This window comes from Dermochelys coriacea, chromosome 2 (genome assembly GCF_009764565.3).
Source record: "Dermochelys coriacea isolate rDerCor1 chromosome 2, rDerCor1.pri.v4, whole genome shotgun sequence".
Lineage (NCBI taxonomy): Eukaryota > Metazoa > Chordata > Testudines > Dermochelyidae > Dermochelys > Dermochelys coriacea.
In genome coordinates this window covers 103,188,923-103,216,260 of record NC_050069.1, presented here as the reverse complement: position 1 = coordinate 103,216,260, position 27,338 = coordinate 103,188,923, and the positions used below count along the sequence as shown (strand labels likewise).

General features: G+C 39.3%; 1 protein-coding gene across 18 annotated transcripts in view; it reads left to right on the top strand.

Moving 5' to 3' along the window:
- The window catches only part of ZNF516 (zinc finger protein 516), a 134,970-nt gene that overhangs the window by 87,543 nt on the left and 20,089 nt on the right, over positions 1 to 27,338 (top strand). The gene's annotated exons all lie outside the window — the stretch shown is intronic.

The window sequence follows — 27,338 nt, the reverse complement described above, 5'->3', positions numbered from 1 at the left end:
TGCAGTTCAGTCAGCAGTTGTGTGTGTGTGTGAGAGAGAGAGAGAGACTGAGACTTATTAGGTGTCTGAATCAGCAAATTGTGGATTAGCAAAGTTCTAGTGTAATAGCAGTATGGCAAACACATAAGCCTTTAGGTAGGTAGGTATTTTTGCATGTGGGTTTACCATAATAGCACCTTTATAATTAAGCATCTGTTTTCAAGAATTCAGATATTATGTATAAAAACAAAATGTATTTTAACCAATTTTATAGGAGGCAAAAATATGAAATTACAGGCCTGTTTCTCCTTTCACACTGATATAGATCAGGAGTAAACTGCAGTGAAGTCTTTTGTTGTCAGAGTGGTGTAAAGCTGGTGGGAGAGCAGAGTCAGGTTCCAAATTTGCCGTATGAGTCGACTGGTGCGTCTTGGTGTTTCTTAAAATTTGAAGTGACAGACATTGAGATTTAAGAATTGCACCTTCTGCTGTGGGCATTAACTAAAGGTTTTTAGTGCTTTAATTCTGTTTACTGTCCTAACATTCGTACAGTTTTCTGTTTGTTTTTTTTAATCTTTAGAAATTATTCCAAAGACTTTGACTGGAGCTACTGTTATTTGTGTGGTTAAATTCCTTCTGATTAAAGCTCCCTGAATAGTCATTAATATCATATACCAAAAGCAGGTCTGTTTTCTCCATGCTAGGGTGATAATGGGGTCACTGGGAGATTTCTATACTATAACTTTTAATCCAAGTTACAGTGCTACAGGGGTGTTTCACTGCTTAGCAGTTTGATGCACCTCAAAGCATCTTCGGAGCACTTGGGGCAGGGTCTCATATGTTTCCATTTCTGACTAGTTATGCTCAGTGGGGAAGCACTATAACAATTTCAGTTATTTCATATCAAGTCCAAAATTTCATCAAATATTTTAAGATGTTTCCAAAAAAACCCATCAAGATCCAGCTCCTACGAGTTAGCAGTACCAACATTTTTCCTTTCAAATATTTGTCTAACTCATTTGTACATCTATTTATGTTAGCTGGTCCTTTATAATTCATATGTCTTCCTGCAAGAATAAATGCTTAATGCCAGAAATTTCACACCTAAAAATGGGAATGTGTGAAGATGAGCGTGCAGCTGTGCAGATGTATGATAATTAGATGATAAGCTCTTTGGGAGGAGACCATCTTTGTGTTCTGTGTCTGTACAGCACCTAGTACAGTGGGGTCCTGGTTCATGACTGGGGCTCCTAAGCATTACCATGATATAAAGAATAAATAATAATGAAATGGATAGGCCACCTACAGAGTCTTACATGTTGAGGAGTTAAAACCCTGACTCAGATATCAGATCCCAGCAGCTACCTGAGGAAATTCCTGCTGTTGATGTTTCAAGGGTAATTGTCAGCAGGTGACCATGCTTTCAAAGTAAAGCCAACAAGGAGTAATGGTTAGCTATTTGTCAGAAAGTATATACCTTAATGTACTCCCTTAATGTACTGTGAACTCAATCCAAGAGGAAGTTCAATCCTTTTTGTTTCTGTTTCAAACCCTGGTTCACAGAAGCATTCATTTTGTGCTAAGGATTGAACAAAACCTTGCAGATTCCGTTGCCTCTACAGTGTCACTGCATTGGCCGGCTTTCAGGAGTCACTTTTCAGAAATTTGGCCCTAAATGTCAATATCATTAACGTTTTATCATAAACTGTGGATCGTGGTAATACTATAGACTTTTGGTGCCATTTTTGCCTATGCCAACAAAAAATTAAAATCCTGCAGATATGTGGAATTTCCACATGATTCCCCTGAAGAAAGACCTCATGAAGTACGTAGCACTCCATGCATTCTGTCAAAGGATTTCAAATGTGTCCTGATACAGGGGCAGGGCTCTTCGTTGGCAGACACTTGGTAGAAACATCTGTTAAGAATTATAAATGGATGAAAGCCTGAAGAAGGCTCTTCCTAGATGACAGTTCTATTTTGGAGCTCTCATGGGAACTAAGAAGAGCTATGTAGTCCAAAGATTACTTCTGCTGCCCCTGAGAAATGAAGATCAGGAGATTTGGGGGAGAAGGAGCTTGCTTCTAACAGATCAATGGTTTTAAGAGTGTCCTCTGTCTGTTAGTTCTGTGATTAAGGGGGAAGAAGGTACTTCCTCCTCTTGCATCTCCAACCCACAGTCCCCTGGTAAATTATAACGTTAGTTGTTGACCATATAGAGGCCATAAACTGTGTGGTGAGATTAATCCAGTACTAAGGCTGTAAATAACTCCTGTGGGTTCTGAGGCCCACATTGGAAGGTCTGGACCAAGGATAGGGAATATTAGAGTACAGGAGGACAGCAGTTCATTTGTTCTTCCCCTCAGCCAGCTCCACAACTCCCTGAAACACAGCTGCTTCTTTATTTTAGCCTGTGTAGCAGGCTGACCTATCTTTAGAATAGGTTATCTCACCACATAGTCTGCCTCATCCACAGCATTCCACTGAGTTCATGTCTTGGAAGTTTGTAGACGGACCATACTGAATATGGGGATTTCTTTTGAGGGGTAGAGGTTGCCACATAAACCCAGGTGGGAGCTACAGTTGTAGGTGGTCCTGGGCTTTGAGGGATGGAAGACAGCTAGAGAGGCCACTCCCAGGGGAGGGGAAGGATTTTATTGGTGTTTTCAGTTTTAAGGGCAATTCCAGCTCCTCCAAACAGACTTCACAGGATCCAGTTCATGTGGCGTGCCCACACATCTTGCAGGGTTCACCCAGTCCTATGGGATTCCCATCTTCTTAATAGCTCCAAATTAAAGGTCTCCAATCATAAATCACTGGGCAATCCTAGCTTAAGAGGGATAGGAGAGAAAGAGAAGCCCCTTGTGTGTGTCTTCACAGGCCGTATCAGTTCCTAGCATGTCAGCCTAGCATTTGGAAGCAGCGAAGATTCCATTCCTGTGTTTGCAGTAATATTTGAAATTTCTCTTTCTAAATTTAAAATGAAGTTCAGAGTTCTTCTGAAAATTATTAAGAATGATTCCAAGAGATAAATATATTTAAAAAAAATCTTTTCGGGCACAGCGATGATTTCTTTTGTATATCACCATTCTTTCACTGAAAATCATTCAGATTTTTGTGTGCTTCAATAATGGTGTACACAAAGTATTTCTTTGTTTCTGGTGTTTTTTCAGCCTAGTAACAAGGTGAGTCAGATAATAACCTAGATAATTAGGTTATATAAAAACAATCTGTCTTTTAAAAATACAGTTTATAACTCTTAACTTTATAGCTAGAAGTTTGCCACCATTAACAATGGATCAGTTTCAGACTTGTACTGCATATAAAAGAAATCTTATTATATTTTAAGGAAGCTGGAGATTGTAAATATAGAACAGTATCCCAGTAACCTAATAAAGGTATTTTTGGATAGACAGAAAGTAGAGTGTTTTGTAGAAGAGCCAAACCAATACTTGTGCTGTCGACTTTATAACATGTTTGAAAACCTAGTGATTTGTATTTTACTGCAATGTTAAAAGTACACCACAGTCCTTAAACATTTAGCTATTTAGCTATTGTCTAATGAAAAGTTATTCAGCTTGAAAATTTATGTCAATTTTGCCAAGTAGCGTTGGTTGAAAAAACTTCCAAAAAAATCAAAAGGTTTTGTTTTTACATTTTCAGACTGAAACATTTTGACTTTTTAATTTGAAGTGACTTTTTGGTGAGAAATTTCCTTTAAGCTTATTTTAAAAATTAAATGTTAAAAAAGCTAAAAAGGTAAACAAAAATACTTTATTTGATCCCAGAATAATTTTTTATTTTTTTTTATTTTTAGGTTTGCCAAAAATTTTGAAAAATGTTCATTTTGAGATGACCCAAAACTATGTTTTTCCAGAACTGTCAGCAAATCAAAAAATTAGTTATTCACACAGCTGTACCTCTTAGTAAACCTAATGTACTACAAGCACCTCAGCTGCTGAATTCTGAACTGGTTCTTTGGAGGGTGTGGTTAGTAGCTGCACTTGAAAATGAATCTCAAAAGACAATAGAGTATCCACTGGCAAAAGCATGTTGTTCCTTAGATATTAGAACTTTCTCCTGGAATTGAATGTGTGTTTATAAGGCTTCACTGGCAATCAAAGGCAGAATGATAACTTTTGCTCTTATTCTTGTGAAAGTCCTTAATTTTAGGGGGGAAAAAAGAGAGAGAGAGAGAGATTCCTAAAGGCTACTTGGAGATTAAAAAGAAATGATAGATGATGAGTTTGGGAGTTCCAGGATTTCAATAACAGAGTGACAAAAATAAGACATCGCTGTAGGGAGTTCCTGGAAAGCTGTGGCTCCACTATGCTGTAATTTTCCCTGGCAAATTGCATATGTTTTGGAATAATTTTCTGTTCCCTTGATTAAGCTGCTGACTTTATTAAGTCTAAAGGCCTATCGCCTGTGCCAAGTCTCCAGGAAACTTTAGAGAACACTGTCCAACAAAGTGAGGGATCCTCTCATTTACCATAATGTCAACACATTCTGCTGCTGTCAGAGATGATAAAATTCCTTAAATGCTGTATTCAGTATTTGCTATTTTTGTTTGTTTACAGTTCATTTGGCATCTGTTGACAGCAATGTTATGAATTTCTTACTTATGTTTATATTGTGACTCTTTGTGAACTGAGGTGGATAAATCAAAATAGGAACCACACTCAGATGAATGTGCCAAGGATTTTGGGTGCCCAGCTGGAAGCATCTTTAAGGATACCTGGTTTTTTTTAGAAAGTATTGTATACCTGCCTTCTGAAAATCAGGCCTCTTTAATATGTCTCAGGTTGGGCACCTAAAAATGGAGGCACAACAAATCACTAATAACTTTTGAAAATGTAGGCCAGTGGTGGGCAACCTATGCGAGTCGCATGTGGCCCGTCAGGGTAATCCACTGGTGGGCTGCGAGACAGTGTTTATGTTGACCGTCTGCAGGCATGGCCACCTGCAGCTCCCAGTGGCTGTGGCTTGCCATTCCCGGCCAATGGGAGCTGCGGGAAGCAGAGGCCAGCATGTCCCTGCGGCCCTCGCCGCTTCCTGCAGCTCCCATTGTCTGGGAATGGTGAACAGCGGCCACTGGGAACTGCGGGCAGCTGTGCCTGTGGACAATCAATGTAAACATTGTCTTATGGCCTGCCAGCGGATTACTCTAACGGGCCACATGTGGCCCAAGGGCTGCAGGTTGCCCACCACTGATGTAGGCCCTCAAATACAAAACTCCTCTCGCTACCCCTTTGAATTTTTGCTGCAGAATTAGGAGTGGTGCTAGATTGAAATCCTCAGAATCAACCCAAGGTGTACAAGTTTGGTTTCAGATTTAATCAAAAACACTTTTTTTCCTGGTTCCAATTTGGATGTAGCCAAAATCTTGTGATATCAGTGGATTTTGCAAGACTTCTGCCATTTGAGGTCAACATCTCCTTTCACAATAGTTTGGCACCTTGGAATACTTGCTCTGATTTGGCGTCCCCACTCCCAGCCTAAACATGATCTGGATGCAAAAATCAGATAATCTCTACTCATCGTTCTCTGTTCTCTTATTACATCTGTTATCTTTTATTAATTTGTTTGCTTTTCTATTTTAGTTACGTATAACTAAAAGTTTGTCCTCTAAAATATATTTGCCCTATTACTCCTTAATAATTTTCTGTCAGTTTGAGCTGTGGAGGAATTGCTAATTTTTTAATTTGTGAGCACCCTATATTTCCTCTCTCATCTCCTCTTCCCTTTATTGTATTTTTCCTGTATTTAGCTCTAGTATCTAAATTACTAGAGTTTAAATTGTATTTTCCTGCACTTAAGTGTGTAAGAGTTGATTACCTTACATCAAAAAGGAATGAGAGAGGAAAGATGGAGAGTGGCATTACCTCATTCTCCTACTAGCTCCACGAATTAAATCCCTATTTTATTTATGTTGTTCTTAACCAGTGCAGCCGTGAGCTGAATTTGAAATCTCCTTAGCATCTCAATTTTTCTTGAAATTAGACACCTTTCATTCACGGTGAAGATGCTCCTTCCTATAAACAATACTTTTATCCATTATCCTCTTATTAAGCCACTGATTTCAATTAAAAATCAACAATACAGTATTGCATATTATGTAGAAGAGAATATCTAAAATTCTCTAGTTCTTATCTGCATGTCTAATTACATCTAGGAATCATCTCTGTTCCCCAGATAAAATACAGCCTCAATTATAAGTAGGGCTTGATTTTCCCTTAACTTCGAGAGTTACGTTTTCACCTGGGGAGAATTTGGTCCTCTTTGTTAAAAACATCAGGTTAAAGTAATCTGAGTAGTAACACAGAGAGAGACTATTTTGTCATATTTATCAGAATGAAGTGCTCTCCCTCTGATCAGAATACCCAGTACAATATTGATAAATGACTTCTGTCCTAATAATTCAGGATTACACATTTAATTAATTGGAACATAGAGAATTTGCTCAGTCCCTTCTCTGAGCTCAAGGATTATTTAGCAAAATCTACAGTAAGTAAAGATGTAACATGAAGTTCTATGAGATATTTTTGTTTCCTTTCTCTGTCCCACTGGTAATTCACATATTTCATCATGGCAAAAGTACTTTTATTTCTCTCATGGTGAAGTATAATGGAATAATATTCACAAATATGTCACAGTATTGCTATCATTATGATTTCAAATTCTATCCAAGAACTTGCTGTAGTCCAAAAAAGCTATGAAACATGGACAGCTCCCTTAAGAAGGTATCCTGGAGAGGGTGCAAAGTTGTTAGAAACCTTAATCATGTTTGGTGATGTTATACTGCCATTGAACATTTCTGAACACAAGTTTCCTTATATTGTGTTAATATATTCAATAAGGATGAAACTCTCCCCACAGTCCAGAGGGCCTATCCAACGTCACATGCACCAGTAACACCACTCCCCGCTTAGGTGGTACATAGGGTCTTGGGAAACCTCTCTGCATGGAGAAGAATTTCACCTCAAAAGGATACAGCTACCTCTTGGGTTTGCGGTACTCGGAATTGATAATCACCCAAGTTGGAGCCACATCAACATTGTCAGTGCTTTTTCTTGCTTCCTTGATTATGAGCAGAGTAGAGTAGAGGGGTCTGAAATTCCCTAACCTTTAGATGAGTGGCTTGCAAAAACATGAAGTATTCTTTGTTCTAGAAAAAATCAGGGCCTATCCCTCAGGTATAGCTAGATGATTACCCTTTATAAACTATGCAGAATAACATAATCAGCATGGATCGTAACTCTCTGCAACATTCCTCCCTTACTGCGACCGTTAATTAGATTTGTGTCACCTGTATATATCTGGTGTAATCACTAATGCATTTCTGAGTCTGGGACATCTTTACCTTTGTAACTTCTTATGATGCTTTCCATCCATGTAATCTGAAAGGAAAAAAAAATGAATAAAGAAAGGAAAAAAGTAGTATAAATTAAGTTGCCTGTTGATCTGTTAAAAATTACTTATAACATCCTTATTTGTAGACACTTATTGCCTTTGGACATTTAACAAAAGTACCTAAGCCCAGATTTTCAAAGGTATGTAGGTGCCTAAAGATTCAGATAGCTGCCTAATGGAATTTTCAAAAGCACCTAGGAATACCTTTGAAAAGTGTTACCCATCTGTAGCATGTGGGGTAACTTGATGGGGCCAGTGGTGAAGGGGGGCAACCCTAGCATGACACTTGCTGAGGGACACCAGATAGTTCCTCCATTCCTCCCCCTTGACGGTCTGGCACCCATGGGCCAATTGGGGATGAGGGGTGCTGATTGTCCTGCCTCTTCCAGCTCCAGGATGTAAGCCATGTGGTTCTCAATGACGTTTATTCATACACATTATCTACCCATAGCACCTAGATACTGTGTAGATGGGAGTTTTAGCAACACATAAACAGACAGAGGTGTCAAGCTTTAAAGTTCAATTACTACATATTTTGTACAAAAAAGTTTTGGCTCCATTGGATCCCCCTTGCTAAGAAACCAGAGTGGAGAGTGAAAGTCCATGAAGTAAACTGGAGTAATAGTAATAGGATGAAATTTAATAGTGAGAAGTGTAAGGTTATGCATTTAGGGATTAATAACAAGAATTTTAGTTACAAGTTGGGGACGCATCAATTAGAAGTAACGGAAGAGGAGAAGGACCTTGGAGTATTGGTTGATCATAGGATGACTATGAGCTGCCAATGTGATATGGCTGTGAAAAAAGCTAATGCAGTTTTGGGATGCATCAGGAGAGGCATTTCCAGTAGGGATAAGGAGGTTTTAGTACCGTTATACAAGGCACTGGTGAGACCTCACCTAGAATACTGTGTGCAGTTCTGGTCTCCCATGTTTAAAAAGGATGAATTCAAACTGGAGCAGGTACAGAGAAGGGCTACTAGGATGATCCGAGGAATGGAAAACTTGTCTTATGAAAGGAGACTTAAGGAGCTTGGCTTGTTTAGCCTAACTAAAAGAAGGTTGAGGGGAGATATGATTGCTCTCTATAAATATATCAGAGGGATAAATACAGGAGAGGGAGAGGAATTATTTCAGCTCAGCACCAGTGTGGACACAAGAACAAATGGATATAAACTGGCCACCAGGAAGTTTAGACTTGAAATCAGACGAAGGTTTTTAACCATCAGAGGAGTGAAGTTTTGGAATAACCTTCCAAGGGAAGCAGTGGGGGAAAAAGATCTATCTGGTTTTAAGATTCTACTTGATAAGTTTATGGAGGAGATGGTATGATGGGATAATGGGATTTTGGTAAGTAATTGATCTTTAAATATTCAGGGTAAATAGGCCAAATCCCCTGAGATGGGATATTAGATGGATGGGATCTGAGTTACTATAGAAAATTCTTTCCTGGGTATCTGGCTGGTGAATCTTGCCCATATGCTCAGGGTTTAGCTGATTGCCATATTTGGGGTCGGGAAGGAATTTTCCTCCAGGGCAGATTGGAGAGGCCCTGGAGGTTTTTCGCCTTCCTCTGTAGCATGGGGCATGGTTGACTGGAGGGAGGCTTCTCTGCTCCTTGAAGTCTTTGAACCATGATTTAAGGACTTCAATAGCTAAGACATGGGTGAGGTTTTTCATAGGAGTGGGTGGGTGAGATTCTGTGGCCTGCGCTGTGCAGGAGGTTGGACTAGATGATCAGAATGGTCCCTTCTGACCTTAGTATCTATGAATCTATGAATCTATAAGTCTCTGCATAGATGCTGCTGCCTTTCAGTAGATCTGAAATCCATGTGGATCTCAGGCTATTCATTGGCGTTGGGGTTGAACATCCCTTCCTGTGCCTTGGTCATCTGGTTGAAAAATACAGAAAAAACATGATTTTAAAATGTGCACAACATTTTTTGTCACATTTTCAAAAATATTCTACCATATGGTTAAAAATGAGCAACCAGTTTTTGGGGGGGAGGGGGGAATTGATGAAAATGTTAATAAAAACTTATCAAAAACTAGAATTTTCTTTACTAACTTTACCCCCAGAAGATAAAATTGCCACCTCCCCTTCAACACCCTCACTGGGAGAATCAGGGAAAATCAGAGTTTACTTTATGAGCTGCCTTCTTCCTCTGATCCTCACTTCGTGCTTTCCCCAGGAGAGGGGAAGGTTGGTCCTATCTTCTAATCTAACTGTGATAGTAAGTTTACCCAATTGTTTGTTTACTTATCTGAAGTAAATTATTAATTCCTACCAACCTCCTCTCCCCTCATTCAGTGGTGTTTTGGAATTTAAAAAAGCAACTGTGACCGTCTGATTAGAATGCTAATAAGAATGCAATTCAGAATGCTAGTGCAGAAAAGGCAAGGTTTTGGTACATATCTACTGTGTTTCTCTAAGGAAGAATATGACCCTTGATTGCTCAGACTTTTTTTTTTTTTTTAAACCAAAGGGTTAAATAAGAGAGGGAAAAAAGATTAATTGAAAATCCCTTTCCTGTCTACTTTTGAAGGGCTTAAATTGTGAGAAGATATCGGCTAACAGTTGTGAAATTGAGATGAAAGTGAAAATAAAACATTGGATCTGAAGAAATATTAAATGAAAAAATCCGTTTTTAAGAAATGCAGATACATCTTGGGTTGAATTCTGCCTTTGGAGATGTGTGTGCAACTTCCATTGACTTGCATTCGTGTACCTTAGGGTGGAATATGTTAAGATGAATCTGGAAGATATTGTATATTTCTTCTAATTTCCACTTGTTGGCCAAAGCTTGATATTTTGTCAGTTACAGTTTCCAAAGAAACTTGGACCACACACAATGCAAATAGAAAGACTGTGGTTTGGTTTATAAATTGTGAACAGGCGCCATCTAGTGATATTTTGAGTAAATGCAATATACAGTGGGCATGCTGGAGACAGCTGTTCTCTGAATGAATGCCAGCATCTTATTGTATTACATTCTAAACAAAGACCATTTATATTATCAAATGTTCCTTGTCCGGAACATTATAAACATTTTGCAGTTTTAAAAAGTTTCAAAACAGTTGAAGAAATGGGTTTGCCTTTAAAAACTGGGGCCAATTGTTAACATTATATGTGGAAGTTTTTAAACAAAATCATACTGTTTCAATACAGAGTTATAATTTATTAGGTTGGCATAAAGCTCTTAAAAGGTCACTTATCACTACTGTCTTTCAAAGATTTCATTATTCTACACAGCTGTATGTAGAACTGTCAAACCTATCCTTATATCACAAGCATCCAGGATGACACATGGTATTGTAATGGAGTTTGTACATTGTTAACCTAATGCATTGACCCTGTGTTGATCAACTACAGCCAGTTCAATGTTTAGAAACAACAGTGATTCTATATTCATACTGAGAGGCACCCATAGTAGTGGAAACCCAAATGGGAAATATACTGGCATATGATACCCAATCCGGCAGTCCTTACGTGAAGAAGACTCACAGTGACTTTCAGGAAGTGATGTCAGTGGTCATTTAGCCTGAGTAAGGATAACAGGAGCTGGCAAATGGGCTAAAGTTCCCAACTTGCTCTAACTCCTTTTTTAATTTATTTTAAAAGTAATTTAAAGGGTCAGAATCAGCACAAGAAGCCAATAAAAACCCATGTGCAAGGCCCCCAAGGAGGAAAAACTGCAAGGTGGACTGTTCTCACAAGAGTACAGGAGTTAGCTTTGTTCAAAAACTGAGTAGTTTTGGATGGGGAAGGAGCATAGTCAAGGCAGCTGGTTGATTGATTGATTCATCGCACTCCCTGGTTGATTGAACACACACCCCACAGTGGCCTCTAGCTACAGAGCTTCTGTGGGACCTAAAGCTGTTTCTCTCCACCACCACCACCACTGGAAACCACCACCTGTCTGTTCTCCTTCAGAATGAACTCCTCCAGGGATCAGGTAACTCAGTGACGTGTAATTTAAATGTTGGCAAATCAGATCCACAAGTTTTCTTTGCAGTGTTATTAATCATGTCTTTTTTGTTTTTTTATGCTTTGTTTTGTTTTTATATAACAGATGCTATGTTAACGCTTCTTCAGTGCTGGGCCGTTGCCTGTGGGAGGAAAATGTATGTATTTGTTATGAGCATATCTGCAGAAGTTGTAGGAAGGATGGATTTACAAAGCTTAGGTGATCTAGTTGAGGAATCTAGTACTAAATCATCATGGCTGTCAACTTCGGTAACTTAAGCCTGTATTTCTTTTCTATCAAAGAGCACACACTAGGTTGCTATTATGATTTTAAAAAAACCATACAAGCATGTATAATGACAGTGGAAATAAGAGATTTTATTTGTACGCACTGCAGTCTCGTGATATATATACGTGACAAATTATATTATAATTGTGCTATTTGGGAAACAATCAGTGACTGTGGTTTCTAGAGTGTGTTTGTGACAGGACAGAGCACAATTGTGTTGCAGATGGATTGAGAGATTTGGACTGTAAAACTTGAAGTCATTTAATTACATGTTAGCCCCTGACTTCATGTGGAAGAAGTACACTAGATTTGATTACAATGCTGTGAGATACATAACTTAATTTGTGAAGATATGTAACCTCATTAACCTACATATAGTCAGGCCTGCTTACTCTGAGTCACTTTAGAAGCCACATTTTTATGTTGATTAAAGAAGAAAATCCGATTACCAAGTCAGTTTTGTATACGGTTCATGTTATAAAGATTAGTTACTCTCTAGACCTTGCATAGCCAGACATGCAGATAAACCAAACACAGATTAAGCAGGTCTGAAGGAATATACTTAAATGTGAATCTGTGTGCGCCTATGTATGAAAGGATTTTAAAAACATTTTATTGATACTGACATTGCCTCATCTCCATCACTGCAATAGTACTTATGCCTTCTCTTCTTCTCCTATCATACCCTGATTGATGGAAGCAAAGTGGTGTAACTACTTACCTTTTCAGTTTCGGAAGATCTATTCCATGTATAGCAACTGTGTGTTCCTCATTGATGATCATAATATTTAAAAATCTAGATTATATGGGCCTATTTCTTAGGCTTGCTCTTTTTTAGGCCTTTCCCTGGTCTTCTTGACATCAGTGGGGTTTTGCCAGTGGGAGCAGTCTGAGGCCTCAAATGTGATTTTTTTTTTTTTTTTTGTATATTGAAGTATGTTGATAACTGGAGACTCTGCCTTAAGACTAATGCAAGCAACCAAAAGGGGTCTGCTTTCTCTAGTACGACATTTTCTTTTTTGGTAGCATTAATTGTGGTCACTCCCCATTTTTCCTTTGAGTTTTGCATGTTTAAAACAACTGAAAGAAGTGTTACACCTCTTGGGGTGAGAGGTCAAAATGTAGATAATGTTTGCCACAGTCCTCCTCCTCCTGTGCCCCGTCTAAAAAAGAAAACAAAAACAAAAAGGGTGAGGAGAAAGGAGAAATCTGAGCTACTTTCCAGCTCTTCTGGATATGTTTTCCTCTAGTTTTTAAAAAAAGGAGAAGTTCCAAACTAAACCAGCCTGTGGCAGTGTTTTTCAGCATTTCCTTTGCTTCTCCCACACTTAAAGCTTAAGCCTTGTTTCTAATTGGAATACTTGGGAAAATTCCTGAATTCATTGTGCAGTAGTTAGTTCAAATACTGAAAGTTTTATAGTATTAACAACAATCCTTTATCTCTTCCTGCCATGGTGAGTCGTAGAACTAATTATGATTCACTGCTGAGCTGTAGAATTAATATTTCATTGTATATGAAACTATTTTAAACGTGATATATTGCTACCAACCCTTTTAAAATGAGTTTGATTTTTTCCCCCTTTTCTTACCATATATCAGTGTTACTATTATTCCAAAGATTCAGAAAGACACCTTTACAGCTGATTCTCCTTGTTGCTTTCAATGCATCTTCGAGCCACCCCATTATCTTCTGACCTTTCTGATCTACATTAGGCACCATGGGAGGATTCTCATTTGATTTCCCTCTTAAACAGGGGGAAGGAAGACCAAACTAGCAAATTTTCTTTAAAATTAGAAGGAAGACCAAACTAGCAAAGATGAAGAAGAATTGCTTTTGATATTTGAAAAGTCTTTTTAGCTACATCTTCAAAGAAATTATTTGTGTGTGCGTGTGCTTATGTATGTGTGTGTGAGTGTGTGCGCTTTCCAAATTGCTAAGAACGTGGGGGCTTTGAGTAAGCCAATAAATTCAGTTTCCCCTCACAAGCTTTAAAATTCACCCCTAAATTTAAAAGAAAAATTACCTCAAAATAAAACTTTAAAAGTGCAGTTCACCCAAAAATAATCCTCTCTTCTGCTTTCTTGTTCATGGAAGATTTTTATAGATTCAAGGATTCTTTGTCCACTAGCTCTTAAAAGGGATTATTGAAGTTACCAGTAAATGGCTAATGTCTTTGGTGATTTCAGTCAGGCTGTCACAGAGTTGTTTCATGCTCGGGCTGAAAGGCCCATTGACTTTTTTAGAAACGCCACACATAGTTATTGTTGTAGTTTCCTCTGTTCTTATACAAAGGAGCAAGGGAGGACACAGCAAAGAAAGGAAAAGGAAATGAAGTTTTACCTAGTATTTAATCAGCCGATGGAATTCACTGGCATTCAAGCTCATCAGGATGGATACTGTGGCTGGAGGCAGAGCCTTTTACCTCTAGGCTACTGGTTCAAAGGCCTAAGTCAGTGATGGCTTAAAGTTACCCAGTGAAGATTTTCTATGGCCTATGTGCAAATAGTTTGGTTTGAATTCAGTTCCTAGTGGATGGCTGTTGCCATTACCACAGTGATTACTTAATGGAACCCTATTTGGCAGCCTCAGCAGAGAGGCCAAAGTCTTGTGTTTGTAGCCACCTCCTCTCAGATCTCCCCATTTCCCACATTGTTACCCTTCAGTCCATCCAAAAGACAGCTGCTAAAATAAATTTTTCATCCATCCACCACCTCATCTGTCAGACTGCCTGTGAATCCTTCCTCTGGCTCCCTATTGCCTGCTGCATCTGGTTTGAACTTCCCAGCCTCACCTTCAGAGTTCAGCTCAGCTCTGCCCAGGCTGCATCTTGGATCTTATTTCTTATCTTGTCCCTCTGATCCCTTTGTTTCTCCACTGCTGACATCCTAACCATCCCATTGTTTCTTCCGATGTGTCTTTGCTCATTCATTCTGTGCTACGTGGAATGACCTCCCAGTCCCAGTGCGCTCCTCAGTACCTGCCTTCTCATTCAAATTCTTCTAAAGACTAGCTTCTTCTGTGAGGCCTGCAAACATTGAGATGCATCAAGGAATTGCCTTCTCCATCTCAGTGTTACATAACTGGGGAACAGCTGTCAGCAATAAGACTTTTAGAAAACATAACATTCCATGTTAATACTTTGTTCTGGTGTTACCCTATAGTCTAAGGAAGACATAGTATGTTCACATTGCAGGAAGAAGTGAGACTGCAGTATGTGTAGACATACATGAACTGTCTTTGATTAGCTAGCTTGCAGTGTGGCAGTATGGGTTAGCTCCTGGACCTGTGCTGCCATAGCTTCACTGCTATTGTTATTGAGCTAGCTAAATCAAAGCAAGCTAGATCTAGCTGTGATTGCCCTATAGGCATACCCAGTAAGTGCCTCGGGGCAGGGTCTATATTAGTTTGCTTAGTACTGCACAAGACACAAATAATTCTTAACAAATAGAAACATGAATTTAGTCAGCATGCAGCCTTAAATACAACGTTGACACCTATTGTTTCTTCTTGCTCAAAGTTGAGATACATTTGGTGGGGCCGTGTGGAATGTCTGTGTTGTCCTGTGGATAAAGGAATTGTTTTTCCAGGTTTCTCAGCCTGGCATCTTTCACTAGCACCAACCTCACTTACATCCTGTTTTGTATAAGTTTGGGCTGTATGGTGCTCTATGCAGGAAAAATGTGTGCTTGACCATGACCCAGGAAGCTTGACATTATCTTCAGTAGGGATAGCTCAGCCCATAGGGTTCTAAAAGGAAGAATGTAGAAAATTGTGTTTGAATTCTCTCCTACTTCTCGGCTCCTCTTCTGTTTCTGGGCTTCAAGGTTTCCTTTCTTCTCCTCCTCTTTGGTCACTTGGGATTTGGCTGCTTTTTGGTGTGGTTACTGACCTCTTCATTCTTCCAGTTGCTACCATGCTTTAGCTCTTTGGAGACTCACTGTTCTTAGAGCTACTTGAAGGACTTACATTCTTAGAGATGCTTTTTAACATGAATTGCCATTTCATCTTATTGCTTTGATCCTCCTCAGTCATTTCACTCAATCATAGTGTTGTATTGACTATGGATATAATCCTCTTGCCTAAAATGGCTGTCATGTCTTGTACCCAGTGGAGCCTACAACTGATATTGCTGTTGCTTGTTATATTTGTCTCAAAAAGTCTTCCATCCTTGCTATCCACCAGCTGCCCTTCATGGTTCTGACTGCATTGGTTCCTTTCCTGTCAAAGCCCCTTATTTCCAGCCAGGAAAGAAGCAGAAATAATGGTCTCAAGATCTTTTGGCAGCATGCCTACTACTTCCCTCTAGAAGTGGTTTGGTTTTGTTAATTCTGTAATGCCCCTTGCTTCTGGTAGCAAGAATTAAGCATTTTATCAGTCTTTCCACACTCCTGGCTTGGAAAGACTCATTAATAATACATTGTAAGGAAGGTGAACAGGTGGTGGTGAAGTAGCCAAGATTCTGGCATGTCTGAGTGTTGGCACCAAGAAGATTTACCACTGTTTGGTTCTTTGTTTGGAGTGCCTATACAGGCAGGCTGCCACTTGTTTAAAAAAAAAATTAAGTCCTCATTTTCCATCTCCACTGCAAACATTTTTTATGCATCTACACAAACTGGATTTTTCTTTCCATGCCTGAATTATAAAACCAAACCAAATCCCGCCTCTAATTTAGTTGTGCATCCTGCTGTGTTATTGATCCTATGCCCTTTCTTTTTCCTCCTTATCCATAATAAAGCTAATGATCAGGGCCAAACACATAGACATGCCTAGCCGCTGCACAATGGAGAAGTATTGTGCTTAGGTTTGGGACCAGCTTCATAATTTATACGGTATTTCTGGTAACTCTGGGATTGCCTCTAAACTGTATTAGGGTCAGATTGTTGTCTTGCCTAATCACTTTTGTTTTTAGAGGGCATTAACTTGTTTGCCTGATCATGTAGTATATTTTATATCCTGTACATGTTCTTACAGTGTCTGTGATCAGGAAAATTTAGGCAATGTCAGATCATACAGTTTTATTTTGTCTAGCAAAATATCTAAGAGTATATTTGTATTCATGGTTTATATATGTATTCCTATTGTATCTCTGTTTTGCCCACTGTTTATTTATTGTTTAGTTGTTACCACACCTTCACTGGGCTCAGCACTGTGCAAGAGATAGAAGGAGAAATGATTCATGCCGTAGGGAACTTACAATTTATATTGACAATGAGGGACACATCTAGGGGTGAGATGTAGTTAAGATTCCATACTCACTGAGTCCTTGGGCTCTCTGCTGAGACTGTCAACAGGGTGCCAATTTGTATCAGCTGTAGTCATGGTTTCTGTATGTAGACATTTGTTCCCTGAAAACTGCCCTGAGTTTATTCTAGGGATCAAGGAAGGCTGGTCTGAAGTTAAGGCCCACGACTAAAAGTCAGGAATCTTGGTGGACAAGTCACATAATCTCTCTGTGCCTCACTTTTCACTATGTGTCACCTAGTGCAATTGAGAGAGCACTCAGAACATCACTGTTGATGAGGTGCTCCCATTCTATAATATCAGGGGGTAGCCATGTTAGTCTGTATCCACAAAAACAACAAGGAGTCTGGTGACACCTTAAAGACTAACAGATATCTGTTAGTCTTTAAGGTGCCACCGGACTCCTTGTTGTTTTCATACTATAATAGTAAGCCATAGATATGCCTATAAAAATATTCAGGTCATATCAACTGTTGCCACATGATGATTCTAATTAATCACTTACCCTAGACTAGTGACAGAGATGAAAGGGCTGGTATCTCATTACCAACTACATGGATTTTCTAGCATCATATTTTAAAACATAATTAAAGGCATGGGCACAGATACTCCATAAAAATAAAAATGTAGAGATCCCTGCACTCTATGGTGGCAGTGTAGCCAGCTGTGGCTATTTCTCTATTCATCCTGACACATCCTAACACATTCAGCTATAACTCATGAACATAAAACTCTAACCAGCCTCTCTGCTGGACACAGTGCCAGTAATTTCTAGGACATAGAACCCCAGAACACGCTACCTTGAAAATGGGAGGCTCTGAGGCAATGGTTCTCAATCTATTTACCATTTTGGGCAGCATCCAGTACTACCTTTATATCCGTGAGGGTGTCACATGGACCACAGCTGTGTGCTGATAGGGCTGTAGGTTGAGAACCACTGCTCTGGGGCCTCAGCACAAAGATTGATAGACTGGATGAGGCCCTTTGGATGGGTCTTTGAAGGTGAGGATAATAAGGAAGTTATTATGTAGGGGGAGAGTAGAGCTTACTGTATGGGTTTCTCCTGAAAGCCCCTGGAGTTTTCTTTGGAAGCCTGGAGGGTCAGTCCCCTAGATAGCTAAGCAAAATATTCCATAAGGAAATGTATATACAGATATCCATCAACAGACACAGTCAACACCATATCCATTTCTTTGTTCCTTGGCATCATTCTCTCTTCAGCCTGCTGAGTTTTGCACCCACAATTAATTGCAAAGTGCAAACAATCTTATTATGCCTGAAAAGCTGACCAACCTGGTACCATTTACATCGACAGTTAATTGTGCCACAAAATTGGATGCCTGTTCCAGGACTCTTTTACAAAGGTGACCCGTTAAGTGTGACATAACTAAAGCGTTATGTCTATGCAAAGTAATCTGTGGTGTTACTGAGCTAGGGAATACCTTGTGGAAAGGATTCTTTTGTATGGTGTAACATAACTGATCTCATTTTCCCCTAGAATGGCAAGTTTGAATTAAATATTTGTTACCAGTGTTTTCCAGTCAGTTTTGAGGCCTTTCAGATTTTACCAAGATGCAAGCCTCATAACCTAGCATATCTGAAAAAAATAGTTCCATGTGCAGCCTAGAATTGAACAAACTTTATTGAATTAGTCTGCTGGTTGCCTATTCATGTTTTCTGCTCTCCAGATTGTAAGAGCTCAGTAGGTTTTGTTTTCACAAGCAGCAGGTGTCCTCCCAGACAGTGCTGGAGAGATAAGTCAAATTCAGAATCAAGAACGTTATGAGTTGTGAATTCCGTTGGCATTTTCTCATTCATCTTGTGGAATGTTTCACAGTTCTGTTGAGAAAGTGAAGTGAACGATATAATGGGTCGTTTAGCCATTCATGTACTGGGGCTACGGTTATCACAGAACTTGGGTAATGCAGTATTTAAAGTGTTTGACAGCAAGAATAAAAAGTGCAGTTTGTGGGTTAAGCTGGAAGTTGCAGAGTATAAAATTATAAAATAAAACAAATGGCCATTTGGAATAAATTTTGCATTATCCTTCAGAGAGTGGGGGGAAATTATGAAAAAAAATGTTCAAGAAACACAACTGAAAATAACGTGGTCCTAATAAATGTGGAATTCAGAGCTCCAAGCATCATTCATTTAATCCTCATGGCAAGTGAGATAGTACAGCCTACTTTGAGATGGGAAAGGTGGAAATAAGGAAGCTAAATTGTGTCACTGAAAGATTCCAAAAAGACTTCAAATTGTGCAGATAACTATTTCCCCATCACCACCAAGAAATGTCGTTACAAAACATGTATCTTTTTTCTCTGTACCTGTAGAAGCATTGGTTTTCTTTGTCCGTTCCCTTTACAAGAAGTATTCAGGTTAAAGTGGCCAGCAATGTTCATGTCTTCTTGCTCTGAAGTTGTTAGTCATGAGATTAAAAAGTAAACAAGAAGTCAGTTTAGGAAATCTAATGAGTAAACAGTCCAGGGAACCACTGGAGACCATAAACAATCAGTAAAACAAGAATTAAAAGGCAGCAAGTTTGCAGGAATATGCTCAAAAATAATATTAACCTAACATGTTTATACTAAGAAATATAAAAGAAATGTACCGATTTCCCATGTCTCCACATTTGCTACAAATAAAAACACACTTGTATTTTAACTAATCTTTGGCTGTAATAAAAAAAAACAAAAAACACTCTTCAAATTCTGAACTACTGTAGTAAAACACAGAGGCAACATCCCCAACCAGTAGCCCCAGCTAGAGATATATCTATGAAATGTAATAAGGAAAAGGCAGTGTGGTGTAAAATAGAAAGTCATACTTCACAACTAGATAATCAGGAAACATGTGGCTGAGTGGAACAGTTGGAACTTGTTCTTCTTAGATTCCTGAGCTCTGATTCCTCAGAGTGTTATGCCAGTTTACACTGCCATCACTCTGTTAAAATTAGTGCATTAGTCAGTCAAGTCTGCTGAATCAGACTGACCAAACTGTGTATCAGTAAAGACCTGACTCTCAATAACTATGGTTAATTTATGCAGTATAAAGACTTAACAGCCAAAGAAGTTAGCCATTAAGTGTCAACCAAAAAGTTAGCCATTAAGTGTCACTTCCAAAATTAGTACAAAAAGGAAGTGGGGGTTGCTGGGGGGGGGGTTGGTTAATCCTGTCCCTTGTACAGCTCAATTCTACCCTATTAACTCCTAATACAGTCATTCCAGCAGTGTGTGAGGACTCCAGTTTAGTCCTTCTAAGTCTGCGTCCTTATATAAGGACAGGTCCAAACTTTGCCCCTGTAAAGGGTCAGCTGCCTCCCACGTGGCTAGGAATGGCACTGTGGTTCCGGTACCCTACCTCAATTTCCCCTCTTCGGGGCTCTGTAAATAAACTCCACCAGTCCAGAGTCCTTAAAACATTTCCCTTATGGTCTAATTTATTTATTTATTCATTTATATATTATTCATAACAATGTTTAGTCATGGGGCTTCTCCCCTTCCCCTAGAAAAGAGTCTTTTTCTCTCCTGGGCCCCTCCCCAGCCTTCCCACCTGGAGTCTTTTCCCCCCGGCGTCTGTCAATCCTGGGGCTTCTCCCGTTTTCCCAGGAGATGATTCAAGCCTTCCAGCCTCACTCTGATTCTACCCTGCTTTTGGCAGGCCGCTCCTGGCCTTACCTGGCTGGAGTCTTTTGGTCCCTGAAGTCTCAGAGTCTTCTGCTCTCTGCAGCCTAAAGGAGCCGTCTAGCTCCCTGCCACAGCTTCTTTTTCAAGTTTGGTTCTAGCCTTCATCTCAGCAGCAGCTGTCCCTGGTCACACTAGTCCGGGAGCATGCAAAACACTAAGGCTGGTGCTTGCCCCAGTGGGCGGGGCTGGGGGCAGTATAGCTACGCTGAAGGAACTGCCTACGCGGGATGCTGGCTCTTGCGAATGGTGGCCAGAGGTGCGGCTGCTTTTGCTGCTGCCGTCCCGGTAGAGCCCTGCAGCTCCTCAGATATCCACTTTATATCTTTGGATATCCACAACTGTGGATATAAATTTGGTATCCATGCAGGGCTCTACCGGTAATAGATGTCTATCTGACAACACTTTGGCCACCACTTGATAAGATATTTGGGTCCAAAAAACTTACTTTGAAATCACACAACTTCAGTAACCTACACCATTTACTGTTGGCAGCAATGGTGTAGTTCAAGTTCAACAGTTGGTCTAGCAGTTGATTAGAGAATCCAAAAAAGTGAAGAGCAGTTCTGGAAGCACATTTAAAAGAGTTTATAAATAATTTTGAAGTTTTAGCAGTAACTCAACAACAAGGAATAGGGGCTATATTTATGCAAATTAAACACACATGCACACACATGGTGTTCTTGAAGTATTTTGCCTCTTAGAGTTAAAAAAAAAAAAGTAATCATTCTGAAGAGAAAACTTAGGTCACTGTTTGAAGTTATCACTTTCCCTTGCAAACTGTCCTACATTTTGTTTTGGAAATGAGAGGCCATTGTATTTAAGCTCAAGTAGATATTGAGTAGACCTCAACAGACATATCTTTTTACATCGCTGTAGCTTTTTTCCCCTCAGTACCATGATGTCTCCTTCTCTTTTTCCTCTGTCATCTCCAGCCCTAGGGAGAGAAGCTGATAGGAAAGAAAAACCACATTTTGCATTCTACACAGTGCAATACTGTCTCCCGCCCCGTCAACCAATATGCTAGAGAGGGTAGTGGTCTGATATCATTGCTAGAAAGACAACTGAGGTACGGATGAGCTGCCTCTTCTGCTTGTGCTCACTCACTACTGACCGTTGCATTTAAGCTCTGAGAGAGAGGAAAGCAGAGGAGAGGTTAGAGATGGTACAAACAGGAAGAGAAGGCAGATACTCTGCAGGTGGAACAGCGCCCTCTGCAACAGGGAACACATTTACTGTACGAAAACGTGTCCCTGATGACAGCCTGGTCTACATGTGCAGGAAAAACCTACTGCTAAGCAGGATCATGGGACCCAAATGGCAGATTGTCTGATGCTCTATAAGAAAGCAATATGATGACGTGTTGGGTAAGTATTCATGAAAAGATCAGAATTAGCCTATACCTGTTCTAGCATCTGTCTCCAATGCAATTCCGGTCTGTTGATATTAGCCTTTTAAAGCTTTTGACTTGTTTTGCAGAGAGATGGGAAAGGCCTAGCCTGCGATCCAGTCTATCTGCCTGTCTAGATTGTTAGTTTATTCCCTTTTAGCCACCAGTTAGCCAAGTTATATGTACTTAACTCTTTTCATCTTTCTTCTTAAATCCTTTCCTCCAGCCCCCTACTCATTTTGTTGCGGTTCTCTGAACTCCCTCCGGATTGTCAGTATTTTCCTAGTAGATTGCTGTCCAGTACTGTGTACAATATTCCATGTAAAATACTAGAGTGATGTAGAAAAGCATAATTGTGCCATCCTGTCCCAAGATGTGATGCTTCTGTGTCTGCAGCCCAAAATTGTATTAACTTTTTTGCTGCCATATCCCATTCTATTATGTTCTATTTAGGGGATTATAATGTACCCATCACCATGATATCTAAACGTTGGGGTGATGTGTTAAACAACATTACTAATGTGTCTCATGCAGCCCCTTCTCCCTAGGGGGAAAATATTTTTTGTGGTTGTTATCAGATGCTGTTATTTGTAAAGGCTAGGCTGAAGAAATGTGTATTGCAAACTCATGTCTAATTTGGGGTCTACTATTACATCTGTCTTTTTCAGCATCACTGCTTTCCAGATTTGTCCCTTCCACTGGCCATCTGGTTTTTGGGTAATTTTCCCTCGCATGTCTTAGCTTGCATTTTTTCTGAGATGAATCTCATTTTATTAATTTCAGCCCACGTTTTTATTCTCTCTCAGTCCATTGCATTATTTCCCTGTTTCTTTTTTTTCTTTTTGCAACTCCTCCAAATTTTAAAACAATTTACTGAGGGTTGTGGTAGATTCTCCATCACTGACAGTTTTTAAACCCAATATTGGATGTTTTTCTAAAAGATCTGCTCTAGGAATTAATATGGGGAAGTTCTATGGCCTGTCAGACTAGATGATCACAGTGGTCCCTTCTGGCCTTGGAATCTAAGAATCTATGAAAAAAATTGATGTAACTTGAAAATTTAATTTAATGTGTTGTTTAGTGTCACTTCTGGATCATTAATGAAAATATTGAATGAAATAGGACCTCATACAGCTTTCTACAGTATCACATCTAGATACCTTCTCAAAACTAGATACTTGGCCTTTTATCATCATAATTTGTCTTCAGCCAAATTTCAAATTATGTGATGGTGTCCATATCCAAGTGAAACTCTGAATCAGATGCTTTACTAAAATCTAAATACATTTACTTCTTTTCCTTCATTCCCAAATATTGAAATGCTGTCCAAAAAAGCAGTCGAATTTATCTTATTAGTTCATTTCTTTATAAACACGTGCTTCATATTGATTGTGGTTCCATTATCTTCAGATTTTTAGCCTGGTTTCGGAGGCTTTTCCTCAAATTACAAGAAGCCCTATGAGTTATAACAGATGTACAACCCATTCTGAATTTTGGTTTGGTGGGGAGCAGAGCTGGGGTGGGAATACGTTGTATGTGTTGTGTGTGTGTGTATTTTTTCCATCTGCTTGTGTAGGATGCATAATGGAGCACAGGCAATGGCAATTATAAATGATATATTCCTGGAGAACCAGTCTAATCCCAGAGTGTTCTTATACTGCCTAACTTTGGATTCCCATAAAGTTAAGTGTTTCATGCATTCCTGCTTTACTCTCCTGTGGTCTGTGATGTCATCAATATTTAAAATTGTGCCTAAGCCGGGGGCGTGAGATAATATCAGCAGCCACCTACCAGCTGCTCCATACAGAATCCTTCCACTCCGGTTGCTGGCCAGCTAACAATGGCAGACAAAATTGTAGCACTGGTTTGATGCCTTGGAGTGCAAAAAGTCCCTTTAGGTACAGCAGATGAGAGAGTTTGTTTGACTAAGAAAGAATGACTTAAGATAAAAATGAGAAAGAGGTGGGTGGAGGGAGAAAAGAAAATGAAGGACTGTTATGCCAAGAATGTTTCTATGGCAAATGTGAATTATAGTCCCTCAGGATCATCCAAAAGGCATCCCATTCATGGCTTTTTGCTTTGACCAGGCCGTAATAAAATCTCAAAAATTTCTTGTGACAGTTATGCCTGCATTGCACTGACTAGAGCAATATTTTATATCAGTGATTTAAGGAGCTAGTTAGTACCCTGTTTCAGTTGGGGTGGGGAGCTGCGGAGCAGTCAAAAATGTTAATTTTTTGTTTTACAGCTGTTACTAGATCAAATACTGTCTTCTATATACCTATGTACAGAGGAACAGTAGGCCATGACTCACTTCTGATTGGTTATGTGTGTTTGCAGGGTTGCAGTTTAATCTGAATATTAGTAGCCGAAGAGCCGGTGAGAAGTAGTCTGGGATTAGAACAATGTCACAGCTGTGTTTTGCTTCGCACTGATCCAAAGTATCATTTGGACCTACATGTGAATAGTGGCAAAACATTGTCTATATATGGCATAGATTTTGGCTTATGGAAATGCTCCTGAGCCAACCTGTTATAATTGCTGCTGGTATTTTGCCTAAAGTATCCATCCATTCTGCATATTGAGGACATCTCTTATCCGGTGTGGAATCTCATTTAAATTGTATCCAAAAAGAAGTTACGAAGACGAGTTAAATACTATGCTTTGTAATCATCTTGCAAAGGATCATACATCATAAAACAGTGTGGGCTGGCATTCTTTGTTTTACCTGAGCATAATAAACATCTGGAACTCATGGCCTCAATAATATGTTGTGGCAAAGAGCTTAGCAGCATTTTAAAAAGATTTAGACAGTTATATGAATAATAACAATCACAGTTTTATTAGTTAGTATAAAAATGAATGAGTGATATGAACCCTTCTGCTTCCAGGCACAGACCAACCACTAGCTGTCTGGGATCAGGAAGAAATTTCACCAATGGGTAGAGTATTCTGTAATTGTCCATTATGGGTTTTTTTTTTGTTTTTTGTTTGGTTTTTTTGCATCTTCTTCTTAAGCTGCTTTTACCAGTCAGTGCCAGAAAAAGGATTCTGGGTCAGATGAACCACGGCTATGACATGATATGCCAGTTACTCGGGTCCTAAAAATAAGCTTTGTCCTGGATTTTTCATAGTTATACTTTATTTTCAGGTTTAAAAAATAATCAGACTCCTCCTTCCTGGTTCTCTCTCTTATAAACACCCCCCTCCCCTTTCTTTTTCTGTATCTCCTTTGGTAGTCTTTTTGCTCCGCGCCTCTGCACTTTCCTGATCGCCTCTCCCATGACAATGCCGTATAAGCAGGCCTGCTCTGATTGCCAGTGATTGATGGCAAGAGTGGCTTCCTGGAGTACTGAAATTTTCATGTCAAGCAAAGTGCCTTCTTCTGAATGGGCTGAATTCAAAGGCTGGTGAGCACTGAACTGTGGGTCCAGCTGAGCTGACCTAGTTTGCAGGATTTTAGAGACTTATTGTGAGTTAGTGAGATTCTTTCAGTGAAAATATGAATAAATGGAATGTTTAGGAGAAGCTCTTCAGTGGTGTAAATGGGAGCAACTGACTTCTGTGGAGCTATGACCCTTTACAGCTTCTGAGGATCTGCCCCTTGGAGTCTTTACCTTCTGGATTACCATACTATATGCCAAAGAACACTTCACACCCGAAGTGCTGACTTAACAACTGTGCATTAGATAGTGTGTACATGATTTAATGTATTTCTTCATTCTGTGCTGCATTTCTCACCCATGCAATCCTCTTTCCCTGGTAGCTAAGCTGTACGAGTGTGGCTAGAAAGATCAACAGCCTACTCCAGAGCTCCCATCCCTGTGTCTGTGTGTTGTTAGGTGGTTTGGAAGAGCTACATTTTCCCCTTGTTCTCAGGCGCCTTGCCGAAGTCCAATCCTAAATTGAGCCTATCACTACTGCATCTCAATATCCTTTGCTGGCATGACCAGATGTACAAGTTGTGCCAAAGTAAGATCAAGTACAAGAAGTATCAGACTAGCACAGAGCTTCACAGTAGTAATGGGTTTCTATCCCATTCAGATTCAGGGCAGCCAGTGTTTTCCAACACCACAGTCTCATTGAGCACCAGTTCCACAGTCTGTCTTGAACCCCTTACTTACTGAATGTTGTGCTCAACCTAGCCATTAGGCTGGTGCAGTCTCTATTGATTATTGCTACAATTGAATGTTTTATTATTTACTTTAATTTATTATTTAGCATGTTGGTCAAAGAACCTCACCATTTGGAAGCCTAAGATCTAGTTTAAGTGCATAGATATTTGACAGATGTGGTTTGAAAATAACACAGATGTGCAGTGTCAAATTTCATTCCTGCAGCAGTGTCTTTGTTTCAAATTATACACTTAGCTGGGTGTGTTGTTCATGTGCTTTCAGAAGGCCTTCCTCCCTGTAACACAGGAAAAACAAGTTTTTTTCAGACTTTATCCCTTTGAGAATTTGAAAGAAAAATGATTTTAACAGAGTGAGCGTTCAACTTTTATAAGACTGCAAATCTATGGGTTATTTTTAATCTAATTACACTGAATTAACAAAAGCTTAAGACTTTTTTGCCTGAATTAAAGCTGAGGCTAAACAGACTTTATTTGCAGTGAAACTTCAGCCTAAAACATACTTGTTACATTGTGCAGGTTTAGAATAATGCCTATGGCGCCAATGTTATATTAAACAACAGTGCTTGATTTTCTAAAACATTGGCTTTTATGAGTTGATGTGAGAGGATATGCAACTATAGAACAGCTCACTCATTCCCCATCTTCACTACTCCCCCAGTTATGGTGATCACTTTGGATTGTTGACATTTTAGATGGAACATGGTCCCCTTACACTTGCCTAACAGTGGCTCATTAACTCCATGTTAATTGAAACTGAAAGTTTGTCAGATGACTCAATTCTGTTACATGTTAAATGGATTCAGTGAAGTAAGCATTATTGCTGTGATGAAAACCTCTGTGGAATTGATTGTGAACTGATTTGGAGGGATTCAAAGACTTTATCAGTAGCTCTTAAAGATAAGCATCTTGAGAACTATTGGAGTTTAGGAACATTCAAAATAATCTAAATCAAACTGTTTTTTCCCTGAACTTCTATAAAATCTTCCCACTTATGTTCCATTTCTGAACTCTATCTTAGATGAAATATTACTTTCGTTGCATGTCTGAGACTAGGAAGAAGGCTAGAAAAAAGAAAAGAGAAAACAGAAAATTCTGTTTTAGTTAGGTATTCTAGGCATCCATACCGATCAGCAAATTAAGCAGTCACAAGCAAACCTAAAATACAACACAAACATAAAACTGTTAAAATAAAGTTGCATTTGCTTTTAAACTAACAAAAGCCAGGAAATTCAGTATTTAGA